Below are 8,905 nucleotides of genomic sequence, written 5' to 3' on the forward strand. Positions count from 1 at the left end.
TACTGAATTGAACAATGCAAAACTTGAAGAAGTTGTTGGTTTTCCCACTGGATCCAGCACTGAAATCAACAGAGGATGGTTGCATGCAGCGGATCTGCCACCCCGTGTTGTGAACAGATACAAACATTCCAGATCTGGACTGGATCTACCCAAAAAACAAAGGAAATGCCTAGATCCAAGTACCCAGGAACTCTGGCCAGCGAAATCCCATCCGATCTGGGATGCGAAACAGTTCAGCCACCCGTTACACTGCGCATTCAAGAAACCTGTTTCGGTAACGGTGACTGCCAAGGCAGCACCCGGAAAACGGCTGTTTGGAGGCAGCGGGTTCTCGTATACAGTGGGACGAGGGTTAAACCCTGGATATGCCTACCTCACGCCAGATCCGACTTACAAACCAGCGAACCAGGATTTGGATAGGGTAGATCCATCTGGATTCAAAGAGGAACAGCCAGATACAACAAAACGAGGTCTCCTCAGGACTGATCTACTCCGCAAGGACGCAGGCCCGATCCAGATATTCATCAAATGGATTGGGGGCAAACACTTCTACATGCAGCTCAGTAAAGGAACGTGCATCCATGAACTAAAAAAAGAGATCCAGAGTCACCTTGGAACCCCAGCACAACATCAAAACCTCATATATTCAGGCTACAGTCTGCAGGACAACCAAACCCTACAGCACTACGGCATTGCCAAGGATTCAACCATTATTCTTAATCTCCGACTGAGAGGTGGAAGCACCGGAACCAGCTCAAAAAATGCAAGCTCCTTTCGGGATGCAGTGAGAGGGGGGGAGAAAATGAAGAACAAAGCAGCTCCACCATCAGAGCTACCAGGACCCTACATTGTTGAACAAAAACTAGATCCACCAACGCTACTAGTCTCCATGCCAGAGGTAACCAGTCTATACTCTGATTTGTCTAAAACTGCAGTCATTTGTAGATTTAATGGTTTCTGGCCAAAATCAGATGCCCTGCACTAGTGGATCTATACAACATGGACCACAAACTGTGAAATTTACCTATGTCCCAAAGGGTACTTCATAGTTAGATTCAACACAGAACAAGAACGAGACAGCATCATCAAACAAGGGCCTTGGTTCTGGGGCAGTGCTGGCCTATTTCTCACCCCCTGGTTTTCTGATTTCGACGCCAACACAATGAAAGTCTCAACGATGCCTGTGTGGGTAAGGCTACATGGCCTTCCTCTACACTTTTGGCATCAAAAAGTATTAGCTGCAATCGGGAATACCCTGGGGAAATACCTAAAAATGGACGAAGACAGAGCTATCAGGGGAATATTCACATTCGCCAGAATATGTGTAGAAGTGGATTTGAGTCAGGGACTACCTGACCACATCACACTGAACTTCAATAATTCACAATGGATACAACAACTAGACTATGAAAACACAACGTTCCGGTGCAGGGGATGCATGCAAATAGGGCACCTCCAGTATGATTTCCCAGCTGCTCGAAAGGACCCCAGGAGAACTAAGAAACAATAGAAAAAGCCTAAGGGCTGGCAGCACACTGAACCATTGGAAGAAGAAGATATAAATGAGGAACCTACAGAGACCCAGACAGAACCTGAATATCAAATGGGACAGACATATACACAGGGAGAGATTCCCCCAACTACTCACTTGGGAACACACAATACAAATCTGCAACAAGAGCCATAAATGGAAATAAGCGCCATCAAAAGAACCCATGGATCAGAGGGCTCAGAATCGGACAAAGAACTTCAACTGATCCCAATGGAAAATCAGCTAACCATTATTACTTCCACTCCGGACACTGGTGGTTGGCGACGTGTGGAGAAGAAGAAGGGTAGGAAAATTTAGTCATGCTGGATCAGCTTTCATATTCTCTTTTATTTTCTCTATTTCTATAGCTTCTTGTCATTACAGGAACAGTCACTTGTTATTTTGTGTTTTTTTCTTTGCTCGCTGCCTGTTAATACAAGAACATCCATCTGAATATGCCCCAGGCATCTACAAAATGTAATTTTATCATTTTTGAATAAAATTACGATTTTTTCTTACGGGAAAAAAAATTAAATATGATAAACATAAAATTACATAAATAAATAAAATTATTACATCTCTTTTTTTGAGATATTAAAATTACAATCTGAAACAAAACTTATACTTTTGGAATGAAAATTAGAGCTGTAGAAACCATAGTTACATGTTTGCAAATCCTCTTTGAATGAAAAAGGGATATTATTTCTTTCACTCTCATGCTTTTGCTGGCCTTATGCAATGAATGGTGTTTTTATTGGACCTCAGAGGAATAAAACCTAGTGACCTAATGGGACCTTGAATAACCAAACTTCATGTAGACTTGATTGACATGAGACATGATGAAATGAGATTTTAAAATGAATGTATGCTCAGTAAGACACAAGAAGGTGGCCCAGAAAATACTGATTTTTTAAAGGAGGGTTGGATTTTGACTTGGGCTACCATCAATGAGTAAATTTTTGCATGAGGACCTAGGTGGAATGATAAAAAATTCAACATGGGACACTAATATGATATAAAAGAGGAGTTTTGTTCATTGATGGCAGTATGCAAATACTGACTCTAACAGACTTATCATGGTGTTGTGTGACACTGGAACACAAGAATTTAGCTATTGACAACCATGATAAATATTTTTATTAATAAATGAATAGATGATGTTTACATTTGTGAGAGGCCCTGGCTATATACTGCCTTGAGTGCCTCTTGGTGAATGGGCATGATCTTTGATCATGCCCTTTACCTAATAAACTATAAACTAACTAATTTTTTATATAACATTTCCTTCCTCTCAAAATAATGTTTTGTCGTCAAAGCATACGTAATGATGGATCTTATGATGAAACGCTTATGAGATCGAAGCTTCCTTTCTCTAGTAGATAAGATAACTTTTGGTTGTAAAATGACCCTTCCTTCATCATCTAGGGATGGAAGCATTGTTTACACTGATTGATGGTCACCAAGTGCCCTTTTAAGGTAGGAGACATGGAAGACGATGTGAACACAACTTTTCTCTGGAAGGCTTAAACTATATGCAACTTGACTCATCTTTTTATTGATTTGATATGGTCCATAGAACTTTGATGCCAATTTATTTTTTCCTTTTTGTTTCAAGTATAGTTGTTTGTATGGCTAGAGCCTGAAAAATATCCATTCTGTGACTTCAAATTCTCTTTCAGTTTTGTTTCGGTCGGCTTGTTGCTTCATAGAGTTCCTTGCATTATTCAATTTATCTTTTAGTGTTTGGACAATTTATTGGGTTTCTTTTAGTTGGTTTTTAACAATAGGAAGATTTTTCTGGACAATAGCTAGATCCTTCCATTTTGGGTGTTCATATCCATACAAATCTTGGAATGTCATCATTTTTGCTGACGTATCATAAGTAGCATTATACCACCACTCAGCTAGATGCAACCATTGAGCCCACTTATTTTGTTTTTCTGTAGCGTAACGATGTAGGTAGGCTTCCAAACATTTATTGACAACCTCTATTTGACCATCTATTTGAGGGTGATAAGTGGAACTCATATTTATGTAGGTTCCCATGTGGTTGAACAATTCCTTTGAGAAATTACCCTTGAATTTGGCATCTCTATCACTCACAATGACTTTCAGAAAACTATGTAATATATATATATATATATATATATATATATATATATATATATATATATATATATATATATATATATATATATATATATATATATATATATATATATATATATATATATATTTGCAAAATATTTCAACGATTTGTTTAGTTGAGTTTGATTTATTTATTTCCATAAAGTGAGAACATTTGGTGAGTTTTTCGACCACTACGAAAATCTTGTCCTTTCCTTCAAATACAGGTAATCCCTCAATAAAGTCCATTGATATTTCTTCCCATTTTTGATTTGGAATGTCTAAGGGGTGAAGCAATCTAGGTGTCATAATATTTTCACTTTTGTTTCTTTGGCATGTGTCACATTCTACCACATAATTCTGAATATCACAACTCATCCCCTTCCAAAAGAATGATTGATGTGCATTGTAGTAAGTTTTAAATAATCCTACATGTCTAGCTGACAGTGAATCATGTGACTCCTTGAGTATCTTGGATTTAAACTTGGAGTTTTCATTTAGATAGATTCTTCCTTTTTACCATATAATATCATTCTTCCATTCGAATTTTGAGTTGTTTGGAAGGTTATTGATTATCACAGTTATTTCTGGATCCTTGGCATACTCACTTCAATCTCATTAAGCCATTCAGGAACAACAATCGAGACTGCAGGTAGTGTTGGTTCTTTGTCTTTCCTAGATAGGGCATCTACTACTACATTGTGTTTTCCCCTTTTATGTAGTATATCCATGTCAAAGGTGGAAATCTTTTCAATCCATTCTTTTTGTTCTTCAAAAAGTGTTTTTTTTTAAGGTGCTGGAGACTGTTATGGTTTGTTCGAATGGAGAACTCACTTCCAAAAGGATATTGTCTCCCCTTAGCCAGTGCATGCAGAATAGCAAGCATTTCCTTGTTGTATGTGGAATTGATTAGTTATCTTTTATTGAGCTTCCTACTTTCAAAAGTTATCGGATTCCATTCTTGCATTAACACTACGCCTATATCGAATTCGGAAACATCACACTCGATGATAAATGGTTTAGAGAAATCTGTAGTTGCCAATACTGGGGAATTATACATAACTTCCTCCAATTCTTCAAAACACCTTCCTGCTTCCTCATCCCATTGAAATCAATTCTTCTTTAAAAGGTTTGTCAGAGGTGCAGTTATATGTGCATAGTTTTTAATAAATCATCGGTAATATCTAGTCAATCCTAAGAACCCTCTTAGCTTGAATACATTAACTGGTCTGGTCCATTCCTTTATATCTTTAATTTTATTAGGGTCCACTTTTACACCTTCATGGGATATAATGTGTTCGAGGTATTCTACATCTTCCTCTAGAAAGGTACATTTGGATTTTTTTGCGTAGAACTAATGTGTTGGAAATAAGAGGCGGGGGTGAACCAGTATTATCAAATCAATAAAAAAATTTCATCTCCATACTTAGATACATATACGCTACTTCAATTAAGGGAACCTGCGTGTATACGCAACTGTGTCTAATGCAACTAGCGTATATCCAGAATACTTATGATTTAGTTAATCCATTAAATGTTGATCTTTAGTTAGTGCATCAGAAATTTATTAACCATATGTACAGTAAGTAGGTGCAATAAAACATAACAGATCATCACACACAAGAAGCACACATGAACACCATGATATAAGGTGGAAACCCAATGTGGGTGAAAACCACCTACTGCAAGTCGTCTCTATCTTCTTTTAATAAGAAACTTCATTTTACAATATTTTTGTACTGGTGCAGCCTTAGACCAGTACTCAAGATTCTACCTACAGAAGGCTACAACCTTCTCTCATTCTCCAAACTCTCCTGGAAGGGAGCTACAACCCCCTTAGCTCTTGTACTAGCCAATCCATTTACTAGTACGTAGGTGCCGGCCTACTGAAATGCTCCAAACTTTACTCGTTCTCTGGCTAGTACTAGAAGGGAGCTACCACCCCCTTTGCTCTTGTACTAGCTGATGTACTAGTACATAGGTGCCAACCTATAGAAGGCTACCACCTTCTCTTTCTTCCTCCAGGTACCACGTCTCACAACACAATAATCTGAAGGCCATGTTTCATCCAATTTTCATAGTAGACCCATCAATATCATTGAAGCACAAAACAATCAATACTAGCATCATCAATTTTTGAATCACTGAAACACTGAAACCCTGTCAACAACACAGTCACCGGAACACAGAGCAGACAACAGAACTTTGCAATAACAATCAGACCCAACTACAACTTCAAACATCATACTTCATTATGTATATGCTACTAAGATGAATCAAACCCGCGTACATACGCACTTTCACCAAAGCCAACCCGCATAAAGATCTATAAATATTCAATCATGACTTGCAGCTATTTCAAACTTAAATTATACCCAGTTTAGAACATTACATGCGTCAGAATATAGATCTAGAATAAGCATAATCAACCATATAGAGATAGTTCATTTCAAACCATTTGATCCCGATCTATGCTTAGATCTTGTTCTCCATCAACCGATGAGATCCCTCCTTAGCTCAGATCAAGCAATGCATCATAAACCCATATCTTGCATACTGGATCTCATACTTCATCAGATATTCAAGACTTTTTCCATCGCACTTGCCTAATTATCTTCTTCTCCTTTTGTAGTCTTAGGCCTTTCTCAATACCATGGTTGAAAACCATAACAAAACAATACCATGGACCCAATACTTGGGATCAACACTTCTGATGAGATACCATGGTCCAAAACCATAGGTTCAAATACCAAGGACTAAATACCATGGACCAAACATAAGTTCTCCGACATGTACGTGCTTTTCCTTGCGTGAAAGTGCGTGTATATGCATACGCATCTTTTCAACGACTAACCTGCGTATATATATTTTCTCTTCATTCTTGTAGTCTGATCATCAAATCCTTGCTGCTGACATGCTGCACTATGATCTGTCATCTATGTGATTTGCCATCAAGGACAACACTTTTCTCATAATGCCAACAATCTCCCCCTTTGGACTTGATGGAAAAGCTAACTTGTCACACTTAGAACTATCATCTGATTCCTTTGAGCTATCCTGCATCCCATGCATTCAGTCACATATGATATCTCTTCTGAAGATTCATCTAGTTATAAATAAGTGAGATTTTCTTCTATGAGTGGGTTGCCATCAAGTACAACACATGCATCATAATGCCAACAATCTCCCCCTTTGGACTTGATGGCAACAACACCAAATCACTCTCCCCCTTTGACATCAAGGGCAAAGGGCAGACCAAGATATTCACTTTCCTTGATAAACATCCCGCTGACCATACTCCCCCTGAGTACCTGCTGAAATTTCTGAATGAGCTCCCCCTTTGTATATGCCAAGGTGTACTAATATGTCCATGCTCCTTTTGAGTACATGGTGAAGTCTCTGGTCTGCTGAAGTGCGTTGTTCATGCTCCCCGTGACTGTAAGCAAGGTCTGTAAAAATATGTTCTACAGGAAAGAACATGACTCTATCATAAATGACCTTCCTATCACCAAAGACTCATACATACATCCATCTCCCATCCTAGTGGGGATATACCAATATTGATTCATCCATCCAACCAAGTGGGGATACATCAAAATTTTACACATGATAAAACAATAACATTACGTCATCCATCCCAGGCATAGTGGGGAAACCAACATAGGCCGTTCCATGACCTTGATAATAAAAGAAATACATGACTAAAATATTTCAACATCCTTCCTTTTGCATAGAGGGGGTATAGATTACATTATATGACCAGAAGAGATTTCATCAAATGAATACAATAGATAGAGACACACTATTACATCATGAGTCTTGATATGACCTTTACATGAGACCAAACATGTATGATCTACTCCATAAGCATATTTCAACAACATCTAGACCAGCAATCATGTTCTCCCTCTGTACCTATTCCATCTGCGTCAGATGGTTTCTGTCAGGCCCATATCAGACTCTTTTCATTTTGAGTTTGGCCCACTGATTTCCTTCAAATTAACATATACGTGACTGTGTCCACATAAACAAGCATATATACGCGGATACTCCTTATGAAACTCTCGTACAACCATTTCCAGATCAGCAACCTGTAAATGTCCTATGACAGGGCATGTCTGCATATAGATATCAACTCATCATCATAAAATCATTCACAATATATCATATGTGTAAAACACCATAGCCACCTTATCAACAAGATCATCCATGTATCATACTTGGGAATATTTGCATCAATCAACATATGTAAGTATCGACATATAGGTAAGAACTCATCATCATCATGTCTCCAACAATGCAACTTTGAGTAATCATTCATGTATCTAGTGCTATGTATCTTGAGCTCAAGATCTTTTGTCAAGGATTCTTTATATCATCAACTTCAACAATCCTCATCCACATGAGCACCAAGAACTATAGGAATCCTGCATCATAACTGTATTATATGATCTTTATGCATATGACGGCAGCAACATATGAGTGACTCATCATCAAGTAATGAAGTTGTGTATTCAAGATTTGTACTTCTCCTTATCCTTATGAAGATCACCATGTAAGCATCATATATGCACCATCTAAGAATCAATCCACAAATACGATTTGAACATCAACTATGTAACCCCAAGAATCATATGAGATTTTATCATGGACAACTCATAACCACATCATAGCAAGATATATCATTTAGCCATATAAGCATCATCACCAAGGACTATTAACCATAATGCCAATAATGCAATATTAAAGGCATATGCTCCCCCTCAACCTGTGACATTTGTTTACTGTTAGATCTTATCATGCATATATCAGCAATAAGCATCAAGTTAGGATCAAAACACTTCTAAACATCTTACAAGTATCAAGACATTTCCACACATCCTCAGCGTACTATAACTATTAACTAATAGAGCAAATAATGGACTGAATCATATCAGACCCTTTTTTGAGCCTGTCCCCACTGCTTTTCCTCAGACTGACATATACGCGACTTCACAGTGTCTAACTCACGTATATACACGACTTCCCTTTATGAAACTTGCGTATGAGATTTAGGACATTGAATTTTTACACTTTCAGCTCCCCCTGAGTCTGTGATGTCTGTGTTGTGCTGTGTCTGTGCGGTGCCACATCTTTCTGATGGAACTTCCTTCTTTTTCCATATCTTCAAGCATGATGAGGTTTTCTCCTTTTGGTATGGTGCTCGTACTTTGATCCTACATTCCTTTGCTATATGTCCAAGCTTGT

Source organism: Pinus tabuliformis, chromosome 5_2 (assembly GCF_031772625.1).
Source record: "Pinus tabuliformis cultivar Carrire ecotype Pingquan chromosome 5_2, CPIR1, whole genome shotgun sequence".
Classification (NCBI taxonomy): Eukaryota; Viridiplantae; Streptophyta; class Pinopsida; order Pinales; family Pinaceae; genus Pinus; species Pinus tabuliformis.